Source organism: Vombatus ursinus, unplaced genomic scaffold (assembly GCF_900497805.2).
Source record: "Vombatus ursinus unplaced genomic scaffold, bare-nosed wombat genome assembly UNPS02011334.1, whole genome shotgun sequence".
NCBI classification, from domain to species: Eukaryota; Metazoa; Chordata; class Mammalia; order Diprotodontia; family Vombatidae; genus Vombatus; species Vombatus ursinus.
In genome coordinates this window covers 1,434,691-1,450,850 of record NW_020951112.1, presented here as the reverse complement: position 1 = coordinate 1,450,850, position 16,160 = coordinate 1,434,691, and positions in this window count along the sequence as shown.

Below are 16,160 nucleotides of genomic sequence, written 5' to 3'. Positions count from 1 at the left end.
GGCATTGTACTAAGAGCTTTACAGATCTTATTTCATTTGACCATCACAACAATCCTGTGAAGTACGTGCTATTGTCCGCATTTTGCAGTTGAGGAAACTGAGGCAAAGAGGTTAAGTGACTTGAAGAGTTCTCTTTCCTTGGATATATTTATCTCAATATGTTTTAATAATTCAAGAATTTCTGGGCAGCTAGGTGGTGCAATGGATAGAGCACCGGCGCTGAAGTTAGGAGGACCTGAGTTCAAATCCGACCTCAGACCAAACACTTGACACTGATTAGCTGTGTGACCCTAGGCAAGTCACTTAACCCCAATTGCCTAAAAAAAAAAAAATTCAAGAATTTCATTGGTGTGGGTTACACCATCCATTGATGCAGATTGCAATCCCTCTCTGATAGACACTCCTGCAAGTATTGTCACTGAAAAATCTGTCACCCTGTGGTCAACCTACTGATGAGCCTTTCTGCACTTAGATAGTGGTATCAATGTGGTAAAGTGTGCACACAGTTTAGTGACTTTGCATAGTTACAAATTGCTTTCCAGATTTTCTTGACCTCTACCAACAGTGCATCAGTGTACTTGACTTCCTGCAATCTCTCCAAAATTTGTCATTTTCCTTTTTTATCAACTTTGTTGATCTGATGGGTGTGAGATAGAACCTCAGTATTACTTTAATTTACATTTCTCTAATTTTTAATGATTTGGAGCATTTTTATACAGCTATTGGTAGCTTTGATTTCTTCCTTGAAAAACTATCTGTTCATATCCTTTGATCATTTATCAGCTGGGGAATGGCTCTTATTCTTATAAATTTTATCAGTTCTTCATATATCTTAGAAATGAGACCTGTATGAGAGAAACTTGCTACAAAGACTTTTTTCTCCAGTTAACTGTTTCTATTTTTACCTTAACTACGTTGGATTTGTTTGTGTAAAACCTTTTAAATTTTATGTACTCAAAATTGTGGGAGAGATGTGAGACAGGAAGACTAATTCAATGTAATCCTTTCTATCTCTTGTTTGGTTATGAACTCTTCCCCTGTCAACAAATATTTATTTAACTCTTACTATCGACTTGGAACTGTCTGATATGCCAAGAAGTAGAAACAAAGAGTCAGTTAGTCAGTCAGTCAATAAGCATTTATTAAGTGCCTATTATGTGCCAGGCACTTTGTTAAGTGCTGGAGATAGGGGAAAAAAAAAGCAAAAGGCAGTCTGTGCCTTCAATCTAATAAGGAGATAACAAGCAAACATATATGAACAAACATGCTATTTACAGGACCAATAGGAAAAATAAAAGAAGGAAGGCACTAGAATTTTATTATTATTATTTTTTAGGCAATTGGGGTTAAATGACTTGCCCAAGGTCACACAGCTACTAAGAGGAAGGCACTGGAATTAAGAGGAGTTGGGAAAGGCTTTTTGTAGAAAAGGAGATTTTCTCCAGGGAAGGTAGAAGGCAGAGATGAGGAGGGAGAACATTCCAGGCATGAAGAGCAGCCAGCAAAATGCCTGGGGAGATGGGGAGTCTTGTTCATGGAACAGAAAGGAGGTCAGTGTCACTGGATGGAAGAATATGTGAAGGGGAGTTAGATGTAAGGAGGAGAGCGTTTATGCATGGGGTATGGCCAGTACAAGGGTACGAAGATGAGAGTCATGTGTGAGGAATGTCAGGATAGTCAGTTTGGCTAAATTATAGATATGTGGAGAGAAGTCAAGTGTAAGAAGACTGGAAAGGTAGGAAAGTGTTGTAAAGAGCTTTAAAAGCCAAACAAAGAAAACTTTATGCTTGCTCCTAAAGGTAATGAGAAGACACTGGAGTTTATTAAGTAGAAGGGTGACACGGGCAGACTAGTGTTTCACGAAATCTTTGGCTGCTGAGTGCAGGACTGATTGGAGTGGAGAGAGACTGGAGGTGGGGAGACCAAACAGGGGGCTTTGGTAATAGTCCGGATGAGAGGGTTTGGAGACCTGAAGTAGGGTGGTGTCTATGGAGTGGAGAGAAGGGGATATATAAGAGAGATATTGTGAAGGTAGCAACAGTGAGATTTGGCAATTGATGGAATATGTGGGATGAATTAGAAGTCAAATGTGACATTGTAGTCATGAGACTAGCTGACTGGGAGAATGGTAGTCCTCTTGACAGTAATGGAAAAGCTGAAAACAGAGGAGAGTTTGGGAGGAAAGATAAGGAATTCTTATGGGGACCTGCCTAGTTTGAGATGCCCACAGGAAATCCATTTTGAGATGTCCAAAAGACAGTTTATGATGCAGATCCTGAGTTTTGGAGGGAGTTGTGGGCTAGATAGATAGATCTGGGAATCAGATACATAGAGATGACAACTGAACCCATGGGAGCTGATGAGATCATCACATGAGACAGTATACAGGGAGAAAAGAAGAAGTCCTAGGACAGAGTCTTAGGGGTTATCTATGGTTAGTGTGTGTCACGTGGATAAAGATCTAGCAAAAGAGATTGAGAAAGAGCAATCAGACAGGCAGGAGAAGAACCAGATGACAACAATGTCATGAAAACCTAGAGGGGAAAGCATAACCAGGAAGAGGAGATTAGCAGTGTCAAAGGCTGCAGAGATGTCAAGAATTATGAAGATTGAGAAAAGGCCTTTAGATTTGGCAGGTAAGGGAACACTGGATTAAAAGAGGAACACTGGAATCTAAGGTAGCATCTTAGACTGTCTTTTGTACAATTGGGAAATTGATGAACAAATGTGGCATATGAATACAATGAAATATTATTAAACTGTAAGAAACGAAGAGAGTCAATTCTAAGGAATCCTGGGTAGTATGCACTAATACAAAACCAGCACCAAGGAGTTGGCCTTGAATACCAGACAAGAGATATTTCTCTTGATGATGTAGTTCTTGAATAGACAAGTGACATGGCTGAATATATGCATTAAGACTCATCAGAAATGTTTAGTGAAATTCTTGTATGTGCTGGAAGAGCTTTTTAAATCGAATGCCACATCTGCTTTTTCAGCGACTACAAAATTAGTCTTGGAGTTTTTTTTATCTAGTCACTGTATTTTACATATGAGAAAGCCAAAGCCCAGAGAGAAGAAGGGACTTGCCTGGAGTCATATAACAAATAATAGCAGAGCGAGGACTCAAATCCAGGCCACCTAAGTCATGATTCCATGTTCTTTCTATTATATCTCAATTCTCCTTCTCCTAGTCCCATCTCCAAAGATGGAATACAGAAAGAATCCATACATTTTTGACCAGACCTACATAGGATTAAAAAAAATTTAAATGGGGGCATTGGGATAACCTGCTGGAATCAATGGTGAAGTGGGAAGAGTGCTGAATTTGGAATCTGATGACCTGAGATTGAATCCTCAATCTGTTATTCACTATCTGAGTAATTTTGGACAAGTCACTTTGTGTGCCTCAGTTTCTTCATCTGGAGGTTGTAGTCAGTGATCTCTAAGGTATCTCTGAGTTCTCTATCTGTGATAATATGATCCTCTTGGAGGGCCCTTAGTTTTTTCATCTTTAAAAAGAGGTGTTTGAAGTAGATAACCTCTAAGGTCCCTTTCAGCTCTAAATATATGAGCTTTGATTCTATGACCTCTCTGGGCCTCTGTTTCCTCATCTGTAAAGTGAAGAGGTTGAACTAGATGGCCTTTAAGGTCCCTTCCAATTCGAGATCTATGATCACCCTACTTGACTTCCTTTTGATTTTTTGCTAGTGACTATTTGAAAACAACTTTCTCTTTACTTCACAAAGTTAATGAATAAAGATTTCAGTCTGCCATTCATAGCAACTCTTTTTAATTTTTAATTCTATTCTTGATCACTTCCCCCTCCTGCAGACATCACTGCTTCCCTCTAGAAAGGTTTTTAATCATTGCTAAAGTTTTATGAGAGCTCTGTCTAGACACTGACATGTATGAACCAATGCTATATTCACAGCACAATCTGTTCTGCTGGTCTCATAGACCACCTGCTCTGCACCTTGGAATGGTCATAGAACAGCTTTTGGAGCACACACAGAAAAAAAAACTCAATAATTCAGTCTCCATGAATTAAGAATCTGTAATATTTTGGATGGAAATTTAGTTTTGTGCTATATGTAGGAGAGAGCATGTTATAGTGGATAGGAAGAGCATCCTGGAGTCAGGAATATCAAAACCTGCCTCAGATGCAAACTGGGTGCATGACCTTCAGCAAGTCACTTCACTTTTAACTATTCTAGACAAATTTCTTAAAACCATAAGGGCAAAGAAGATGCGGATCTGCTATAACTGAAGGAGTTTCCTCACTGAAAATCCACTGTGTCAGTGAAGTCAGACGCCCAAACACAAAAAGAAGCGAGATAGGTGGGGACATGTTAAATTACTTTTCTTCAGAGAATAATCTAAGCAATTTAGAAGCATACTTAATTAATACAATAATTAGTCAATGTGCTAATTATAAATTCTTATAAATCACAGATTATTATAAACAATAAATATGCAGGTTTTGAATCCTTTTGGTCATTAGAGCAGGTCCCCAAGTACCCCTACTCAGTGTTTTGTTAGCCTAGTTAAATTACTGCATTTTTAGAGGCAAAGGGAAGTAGATGATTAAGTTTGGACCTTGGAATCAAAGGACTTGGGTTTTAATCCTGTTTTTGAACTTTAACTAGGTTCTCATCATAGGAATTCTTTAATTAATCTTTTATCAACTATCACATTCTCCACAATTATTATTCCAAAACTTTTACCACCCTTGAACTCTCAATATTTTTTTCATATCAGAAATAAAATATGAAGGTCACTTGATATTTTATGTAAAATATATGCATGAACTACACCTTCTTTGCTCATTTGGAACTGCTCCCTCCAAAGTTGCCAAACCAAATGAACTTCTCTCAATCCTCATTCTCCTTTGCCTCTGTGCTGCCTTTGACCCATTAATCACTCTCATCCTTGATGTTCTCTTCTCTCTAGGTTTTTAGAACACCATTATTTTTCTACCCGTCTGATATTTCCTTCTCAGTCTCCTTTGCTGGATTTCCCCCCCAGTCATAGCAGCTAAACTAGGGGTGTGCCCTGAGGCTCTGACCTGAACCCTCTTCTCTTCTTTCTCTATAATGTGTCATTTGGGGATCTTGTCCATTCCAGTGGATTCAATTATCAGATATATGTATCCAGCACTAACCTCTCTTCTGATCTCCAGTTTTGCATATCCGACTACCTATTGGACCTCTTCAACTGGATGTCATATACATAGATGTCTTAAGGGAGAGAATTCTGGGAAGATGATGGAGTAGGTCAGAAAATTCCAAGCTCTTCAGATTTTCCCCACAAACAAGACAAAATAAAGCCTCAGGGCAAAAGTAGAGTGGCAAAAATAAATAAGAGTTGGGGCAGAATAGTGGTCCTCCTGGAGAAGATCCAAAAAATCCCAGGACCAAGGTTTGGTCCCTGTGGAGTGTAAATTCCTCCAGGCCAGTTCCAAACAGCCCTGGAGCTAGTTGGGTTGGGAGGTAGCCTTGGTCTCAGCCACAGGAATTTTCACCTTCCAGGCAGTGTGGGGAGTAGGGTGTCTGAGCAGGGGAAGATTGAGGAAACCTCTGCTGATAAGGGGTGCCAGGTCAAGCTTTGCTGTTGAGATGAAGCCCTGGGTGAGAAGGAACCAGTACACATCTGATGAGTGGAGAAGCAGTGGAGTGGGGATGCTGCTGTCTGTGGGCACTTACAGGAAGGCAGAGTTTTTGGTTTTGGTTCCAGGCCAGAGGGGAGAACTGAAGAAGGATCTGAGGCCAGAGGCACCATTCTCCACACCCCAGGACTGGAGATGATTACAATAGTAAGCTGGTACAAATTTTTAAAAAATGAGCAGGCAAAGGAGAAAGAACCCAATTATAGAAAGTTACTATGGGACTAGAGAAGACCATAGGTCATCTTCAGAGTAGGATACTGAAGCAAAAAAACCTTCTTCTACCCCAAAGAGTAATGTCAAATGGTCATCTGCCCAAAAAGAATTCACAGAAGAACTTTAAAAAGACTTTAAAAATCAAATGAGAGAGACTGAGGAAAAACTTTTTAAAAATAAGAACAATTCAAGAAAAACAAAAAGATTGTGAAAAGAATATCAACCAACTGGAAAAGGGGATCCAGAATCTTAACGAAGAAAAATAACTCCTTGAAAATTAGAATTGGGCAAGGCAAAGCCAGTGAAGTTATAAGAGATCAATGAAGTGTGAGAGGAAGAATTGACACAGAGAAATTAGATGGGGGGGAAGAGCTGGTAGTTTTGGAACCCTACTCTCATCAGGACTGGGTTAAAGAGGGAACAATACATATATATCTAGAAAAGTATGAAAGTCTTCTAAATTCAGCAGGAAATAAGAGGCTAAGGAGATAGGGAAGGGTGAGAGGATGAGAGAGGAATTTTTAGAGGGAATTCTACTCACATCAGATCTGGAGGAGGAGGAGGAGGAGGAGATGATGATGATGATTCTGGGAGCTCTCAGCCCAGAAACGGTAAGGAGATCAGACTACTGATTAGAAAGACATTACAGGAGACCCTTTTCTGGCATTGGATGCAGCTGGTGATGATTGCTCACTCTATTGCTCATATGAAGTTCTGGGTTGCAGTTCCAGGGCACAGAGAAGCACTGGTGGTCACAAGAGAACATGGGCACTGATCACAGTTTCAAGGTAGAAAAGAGCATAGCACTTGTAGCTGCACAGGAGCAGGGGACTGGTCACAGTTAAAGGGCTGAGAGGAGTGTTAATACTTGCAGCTGCAGAGAAGCAGGAGCCTTTTCTAGGTAAAGAGCAGAGTGCAGGAGAGAAATGACCATAATTCTAGGATCATACTACCTTGGAAGCACCAAAAACTTGCAGACCCCCAGAACTAGCTCTGAAAACAGCAACACAAAAAAGCCTAAAGCTTGGGGCAGTACTGCCCTACTCCAAAATGAGCAGAGCCCAACTTTAACATAAATTACAAAGTCAACAAATAGGCTAGAAAAATAAACAAACAACAACAACAAAAATAACTTGACCACAAAAAGCTACTGTGGAGGTAGGGAAGACCAAGACAGAAACTCAGAAGATAATAATGTGAAAAAAGTCACAAGCAAAGCCTCAAAAAAAAAATGATAATAGGAACCAAGCCCAATGAGAATTCCTGGAAAGTTAAAGAAAGAGATAAACATGGTAGAGGAAAAATTGGGAAAAGAAATGAGAGTGATGTAAAAAATTATGAGAAGAGAATTAACAACTTGGTAATAGAGGCATAAAAAATACTGAAGAAAATAACACTTTAAAAAACAGAATTGGCCAATGGAAAAAGAGGTACAAAATCTGACTGAAGAAAATAATTCCTTACAAATTAGAATTGGGTGAGTGGAAGCTAATGACTTCATGAGACATCAAGAAAGAATAAAACAAACTCAAAAGAATGAAAAAAAAATAGAGGAAAATGTGAAATATCTTATTGGAAAAACAACTGACCTGGAAAATAGATCAAGCAGAGATAATTTAAGAATTACTGTATTACTGAAAGCCATGATCCAAATAAGAGCATAGATGTCACATTTCAAGAAATTATAAAGGAAAAACTGCCTTGTTATCTTAGATTCAGAGTAAAATAGAAATTGAAAGAATCCACCTATCACCTCCTGAAAGAGGTGAAAACTCCAAATGAAAACTCTAGAATTCCAGAGCTCTCAGATCAAAGAGAAAATACTTTAAGTATCCAGAAAGAAGCAATTTGAATATTGTGGAGCCACAGTTAGGATCACACAAGATTTAGCCGTTTGCACATTAAAGGAGTGGAGGGATTGGAATATGGTATTCCAGAAGGCAAAGGAGCTAGGATTATAACCAAGCATAACCTACCTAGGGAAACTGAGTGTAATCTTCCAGCAGGAAAATGATATTTAATGAACTGGAGGACTGCCAAGCATTCTTGATTAAAAGATCAGAGTGGAATAGAAAATTTGACATTTAAATATAAGACTCAAGAGAAGCATAAAAAGATAAACATGAAAGAGAAATTGTAAGAGACTCAATAAAGTTAAACTGTTTACATTACTATTTGGCAAGATGATACATACAATTCCTAAGAACTTTATCATTATTACGGCAGTTAAAAGGAGTTTACACAGACAGAGGGCATGTACATTAGTTGATTGTGTTGGGATGATTTTAAAAAAATGAAGAGATGAGAAAGAGGGATGCACTGGGAGAAGGGGGAAGGGAGAGGTAGAATGGGGAAAATTGTCTCATATAAAAGAGGTATGCAAGGAATAGCTTTTATACTGGAGGGGGAAATTAGGCTTGGCAGTGGTGGACAAGGCTTGAACCTCACTCTCATCAGAATGGGTTCAAAAAGGGAAGAACAACACTCAGTTACTATGTATAGAAATGTAACTTACACAAGGGGAACAAAGATGAGGAGAGTATAAAAGAAAGGGGGTAGGGGAGAATGATAAAATGGAAGGGAGGCAATGGTCAGATGCAAAACAGATTTTTGAGGAGGGACAGGATAAAAAGAGAGAGAAGAATACAGAGAAGAAAATGGGATGGAGGGAAATACACAGTTAGTAATCCTAACTGTAAATATGAATAGGATCAGCTCACCCATAAAATGGAAGTGGATGGTAGAATGGATTAGAAACTGGAATCGAACAATACGTCGTTTACAAGAGACACACGGAACAAAGATGCACACAAAATTCAAATAAAGGGCTGGAGTAGAATCTTCTATGATTCAGCTGCGGTGAAAAAGGCAAGGGTAACAATTATGATCCCAGACAAACCAAAAGGAGAAATAGATCTAATAATCTGTAGATAATCAGAAACTACATTTTTCTAAAAGGCACCATAGATAATTAAGTAATATAAAAATTTTTATAGCAAGTTTCTCTGATAAAGGCCTCATTTCTCAAATATATCAGGAACTAAGACAAATCTATAAAAATGAGAACCATTCCCCAGTTGATATAGTCAAAGGAAATCAGCAGTCAGTTTTTAAAAGAAGAAATCAAAGCTATCTATAGTCACATGAAAAAATGCTCTAAATCTAATGATTAGAGAAATGCAAATTGAAACAACTCTAAGGTACTACCTCACATCTATGAGAAGTGACAAATGCTGTAAGGCATGCAGGAAAATAGGTACACTAATGAACTGTTGGTGGAGTGATGAACTAGTCTGGAGAACATTCTGGAGAACAACTTGGAACTCTGCCCAAAGGGCTACAAAACTGTGCATACCCTTTGACCCACTACTACCTGATCTGTACTGCAAAGAGATCAAAGAAAAAGGAAAAGGACCTACCTGTGCAAAAATATTTGTAGCAACTCTTTTTGTGGTGGCAAAGAATTGGAAATCAAGGGGATGCTCATCAATTGGGGAATGGCTAAACAAGTTGTGGCATATGATCGTGATGGAGTAATATTGTGCTATAAGAAATGATGAGGGGGATGGTTTCAAAAAAACATGAGAAGACCTATATGAATTGATGCAGAGTGAAGTGAGCAGAACCAGGAGATCCTTGTACAAAGTAATAGCAACATTGTAATGAAGATCAACTGTGAAAGATGTAGTTGCTCTGAGCAACACAATGCTCTAAGACAACTCCTAAGGACCCATGATGAAAAAATGATATCCACCTCCAGAGATAGAACTGATGAATTCTGAGTGAAAATTGAAGTATAATTTTCTCATTTTATTTTTCTTGCTTTTTTGTGATATGGCTAATATGGAGATATGTTTTACATGATTTCACATGTATAATTGATATATTGTTTGCCTCAGTGGGTGGAGGAGGGGCATTAGAGAAGGAAGAATTTTGGACTTAATTTTTTTAAAAAAGAATGTTTTAAAATTAAAAAACCAATAAATTTAAGATAAAAAAGAATGTGGTCACACTCCTCACAATATACAGAGAAGGAAAAGTTGAAGAGGTAGGAGAACTAGAAAAGCATCATGTCTGAAGCCAAATGAGGGATGAGACCAGAGGAGAGATGGAGAGATCAAATGGAGGCCAAAGAAAAGTCTTTGGGATTTGTCTATAAGGATGTCATTGTTGACTTCTGAGAGAGCAGTTCTCTTTCAAGAATCAGTCTCTCCACCCGTCCCTTAATCTCCTATAACCAAGAGACAAGATTTCCAGAGTACACTTAGAAGGAACTCAATCTTTTGACTTCAATTCCTTGGACTGAAAGCCTCAATGGGATAACACACAAAATGTTAAACAAGACTGCAAGAGCTCTACCCCAGGTCGGGTTTTAAGTATCATTCATAAATAGCACTGGAATGATGTTGGTCTCACCATCACTGGTGCTGGTGACTCTTGCTGCCTCATTTTACCTTTAACTAGATATGTAGGTGACAACCCATGTTTCCTGTACTTGCCTTGAAATTGTCCTAGGAATGGCTATAAGCCAATGTAAATCCTCCATCTTCCTGGATTTACTACAGGTAAAGAAAATATAGTTGCTGTTTGGAGGTCACTTAGACCTCAGAATATTGTTTGCCATCATGGAAGGACGGTGATTATTGCTAAGAAATATTCTTGGACCTCTTCAAGAAGATAATTTTAACCTCAACTAATTAAAATGGTTTCAGAATTAAAGAATCATGACATTAGCTACTTTTTTTCTAAGGTCTTGCTATCCTGTTAAATGTACTTTATTTATTAAATTAAATTATTATTTATTAGATGTACTTTATTTTTCTGATATGCATGATGGTCCCATTCCTATGTTGAAACAAAATACTCTCATTGAATCATAGTAATAATAGATGACAATTATATAATGCTTGCTTTGGGGTTTTCAAAAGGCTTGCATGTTTCTTCCTATACCTTATGACCCCCTCCCACTCACCTCCATATACTTTTTGATTCATTAACATTGACCTCCTTGCAGTTCCCCATATGAAGTGACCCATTTCCCAACTCAAGGTATTTTGGTGACTGTCCCCCATGTCTGGAATGCTCTCTTTCTTCATCTCTGCCCCCTTCTCCCAGCTTCCTTCAAGTTCCAGTTAAAATCCTACCTTCTCCAAGAAGCCTTTCATAATCCTTTTTAATGTTAGCTCCTTCCCTCTGATGTTATCTCTACTTTATCTTGTATAGATCTTGTTTGTACACAGTTGTTTACATGCTGTCTTCCCCATTAAACGGTGAGCTTCTTGGGAGTAGAGCCAGTTTTTTTTGTGGGGGGTTTCTTTGTATCCCCAGTGCATAGCACAGGGCCTGGCACACAGTAGGTGCTTAATAAATGCTTGTTGGCTTGACTTGAAATTCATGATCTCATCCTCATAAACTTCCTGGAAGCTAAATGTTATTATTGCCTCAATTTTCCAGATGAAGAAACAAAGGCTGAGAGAGGGTAAGCGACTTATTCTGGGCCACTCATTTGAATATCATTATCCATTTAAAATTTCTGTAATGGAGAGACAATCACTGGTTTATGAAAGTGACAGTGATGCTTAATTGATAACTAACTTTATAAAATATTTCCTTTAAACTTTAACTCCATTTCAGGGTGACTGCCTGCATTTTAATCATTTGTAGGCTTGACAACACTCAACAGACATCATATCACTTTGTCTTTTTAAGCAGAAAAACATAGGGGTCTCATGGAAATTCTTGACATTAGGAAATGTCAAGAGTTGGTCATGGTGAAAAGGTCAGTAGTTACAGAAAAACAGTTTTAAAGCATAAACCAAGGAGATTTAAACATGATTTGGTGCCCAGAATAACTTGGTTTCCCCGCCCCCTCTTTTTGCATAAATATCTTGGTCACTGAATAATTGAGTGGCAAACACTTTTGTATTCAGAAACTTTTATATTTGAAGTTAGCCTTTGTGAACAATCCAAATATTAGGTTTTTGTTTTGTTTTGTTTTGACTATTTAAATAGGTTTTCTTGATTTATTTTGTATTTATATTAATCATTTGAACCATTTTCCCTCCAGATAGAATCTTCCCTTGTTATAAAGAAAAAACAATTAAGTAAGAATATTCATCAAAGAAACTGCATCAGTAATTGCAATAGTAATTGCATCTGACAAGGTATACAGTTTCCTGTCCTAGGGTCTCTCCCCTCCTGAGAGGTAACAGGATGTATGTTTATCTGGACCCTACCTTAATTTTATAGTTTTACAATTTTACTTGGACTTTAGGGTCAAGGGGGAAACTTCCTTTTAATCAATCAATCAATCAATCAGCATTTATTGAGGACCTACTGTGTGACAGGTACTATGCTAAGTACTAGAGATACAAAGATGAAAGTGAAGAAGTTCCTGACCTCAAGAAGTTTACATTTTAATGGGGAGAAAACATGCATATATAAAGGATGTTCCAAAAATCTTAGGGCAGTTTTAAGCCATAAATAATAAGATTTTTGGTTCACCCTGTATAAGTACATGCAGAATATATTAAAAAGTGAAAATAGAGTTGTTTTGGGAAAGAGTACTAGCAGCTGAGGGGTTGGGGAGTGGGTGAGGAATGACTCCATGTAGTAGATGATATTTGAATCTTGAAGGAAACTAGGGATTCAGAGAGGTGGAGGTGATGAGGGCGTGCTTTCTAGGCAAGGGGGTCAGCTGGTGCCCTAGCATAGAGATGGGACGTAGAGCACTATGTGTGAAGAATAAATAGGCAAATACAGTTGGGTCACATAGTGCATGGAGAATGGCAATGTATAAGAAGACTGGAAAGGCAAGAAGGGGTCAGGCTGTGAAGAGATTTCTGTATTTGGTCGTAGGGATAATAGGGAGCAACTGAAGTTCCTTGGGGGAGGGGATACTCAGCTCTTCTTGACTCAAAATATTCTGGAGAATTCAACAAGTAAATTGTATGGGAACTGACCAGATCATTATCACAAGTCTAATTGTTATCCACAATCATTCAGACATAACATTGATTCATAAACACTTAAAATATTCTTTAGGAAAAAACAATAAAATTTTAAAAATTGTTATTTATTTTTAACATTCAATTTTGTAAAAATTGAGTTCAAATTCTCTCCTTTCCTTCATCTCCTTCTCTTCCTATTGAGAAAGTAAGCAACATATCAATTAAATGTGTGAAATCATACAAAACATATTTCTATATTAGTCGTGTTGCCAAAAAGGAGGGAAAAAAAAGAAAGTGAAAAAATACTTCAATTTGCATTCAGTTCATCAGTTCTCCCTCTAGAGGTGGATAGCATTTTTCATCACAAGTCCTTTGGAATTGTCTTGAAGGATCATAGTCTTGATCAGAGTAGCTGAGTCTTTCACAGTTGATCATTACAAAATTGTTGTTACTATGTACAATATTCTCCTGGTTCTGCTCACTTCACTTTGCATCAGTTCATACATGTCTTTCCAGGTTTTTCTGAAACCATCCCCGTCATCATTTCTTACAGCACAATAGTATTCCATCACAATCATATACAACTTGTTCAGCCATTTCCCAGTTGATGGGCATCCCCTCATTTTCCAATTCTTTGCCACCACAAAAAAAGCTGCTACAAATATTTTTATACATATAGGTCCTTTTCCTTTTTCTTTGATCTCCTTGGGATCCAAAACTAGTAGTGGGCTAAAGACTATGCATAGTTTTATAGCCCTTTGGGCATAGTTCTAAATTGTTCTCCAGAATGGTTGGACCAGTTCACAACTCCACCAATAGTGTATTAGTGTACCTATTTTCCCACATTCCTTCCAGCATCTGTCATTTCCCTTTTTTTGTCATGTCAGCCAATCTGATAGGTGTGAGGTGGATTGATAAAGACTTTGGAGTAAAAAAGAGCCAAGTTCAAATTCTACCATTGATGTTTATTAGCTCTGTGATCATAGGTAAGTCACTTAATCTCTGAGTCTCAATTTCTCCACCTACAACATTCAGATAAGAACATCTACTCAGAGTTGTTGTGAAGATCAAGGGAGCTAATGTATAGAAAAGTATTTATTAACGTCCCACATTGTTATTCTTCCTGTCAAAACATCCTTCCTGAAGTCCCCCACTTTGAAAAAAAATTAGAGGGTAGAATTCAAAGGCATAGCAATAGGGAAGAACTGGCCACATTTAGCAGTGTTTACTTTGCCACTGTAGAAAAGACCTTTCTGTCTAAATGGCCATGACCCCTTCCTGCTGCCCTTCCTTGGCTATTTGAAGCCTGTCTGAATGATTGATGGATTCCTTCCTCTTGGCTGACCTTTGAGAGGTAGCATGGTCATGAAAAAATGTGCTCTGCTTTAGTGATCCTTTATCTTGACCTGCCTGTTATTTCCCAGCTAGCAGAGGCAGAGGTCTTTTTTTTTGTTGGTGTTGTTTTTAACCCACTTTGCTTAATTCTGGTGTGATCATTCATTGATGTTATACAATGAGGGAGAGTGATGCAGTGGAAAGTGTCTTGTCCAAATATCTGGGAACATTTTTTCCCTGGCTTCATCTCTTACTAGTTGTGTGGCTCAAGGTAAGTCATGACCTCTTTGAGCCTCAATTTCTTCATCTTCGGGATGGTTATAATAACATCTGAACTATGTATCGCTATTATAAGAAACATACTCTAATTCTTCCCAGGTTGTTAGGACAGAAATCAGAGGAATTGAGCTTTCCTACTTATTATCCTTGGGTCATATGTATCTTTGGGCCTCAGTTATCCGATCTGTAAAATGAGGAGCTTGGACTAGAAGATCTCTGCAGTTCCTTCCAGCTCCAAATCTGCGATCCCATGATCCTGTGTGATACTACTGTGTTCTCCAATGCCATTGTTTTTGAGAAGCTGGAGTTGCTTCCATGCCGGCATGTGGCGTCAAAGTAAGACACTCGTGGAGGAGCATGGTCTTAGTGCAAGGCTGCTTCTGCTAGATGAGGACATTTTCTACCAATGGGAGGCTCATCACCAGCAGGATGGCCAATTTGGCCATGGCAGCCAACCAAACACATAAAAATACAAAGCAGTCCATGGTCCTCATTGCCTCCATCATCTTCTGAAGTGATGGTAGCAGAGTGGTACAGAAGCGACAGGGGGTATTAATAATCATCCAGAGTTCAGACTAGAAACATTAATTGTTGGTATCCAGTCAAATTAACATTTTTTTTTACTGATACCTTTCCTCCCCATCACCTTCATTTTCCATTTTATTCTCACTCCCACCCACATAGAGCCATCCTTTCTAACAAAAAGAAAAAAAAAGAAAAAATCAGTTCGGCAAAGCTAACTAATACATCAGGCAAGTGTGATGATATATTCAATGCTCTACACATAGTCCCCCACCTCTACAAACAGAGGTATCTAGGGGGTACAATGGATAGAATCTTGAACTTGGAGTCAGGGAGACCCAAGTTCAAATTTGGCCTCAAGACACTTGCCATCTATGCCTCCCTAGGAAAGTCACTTAACTTTTTGCCTCAATGCCATCATCTGTAAAATGGGAATAATTATAGCACCTATCTCGTAGGGTTGTGAGGATAAAATATTTGTGAAATGCTTTGGAAACCTTAAAAATGTCATATAAATATTAGCTATCATTAACATTATTATTATTAGTAGTAATAGTAGTAGTAGTAATAATAAGTAGTAGTAATACACAAGTAGTAGTAATACACAAGTAATAATAAGTAGCAGTAATACACAAGGGATGAAGGTACATTTTCATATCTTTAATTCAAGGCCAAGGTTGATCAGTCTTAAGTTTATCATTACTTCTATTTCTATTGATGTTATAATCACTCTGTATAGTTTTTTTTAACTTCTGCTTATTTCACTGCATCAATTCATATAAGTCTTCCCAAGCTTTTCTGTATCTTCATATTCATCATTTCCTATTTCATATAATATTCCATTACATTCATGCCCCACAATATGCTAACTCATTTACCAATTGATAGGCATCTAATTTATTTCTAGTTCTTTCTTAATACCAAAATTGCCGCTATAAATATTTTGGTGTATATGGAACCTTTCTCTTTATCTTTAACCTCTTTGGGTTATGCATTTGTCTACCTGTCTGTCTATCTATCCATCTAATTTATATGACTAGTGGTGAGATCTCTGGGTCAAATGGTATGATGTGATAAAAACCAGAATTTTAAAAGATAAGAAAATGCCAAATACTATAACATTATAGAGAAAGATGGTAGCTGGCTACTAGCAATATTGTCTCAAAAACCAGTGAAAAATAGTGGGTAGGAAA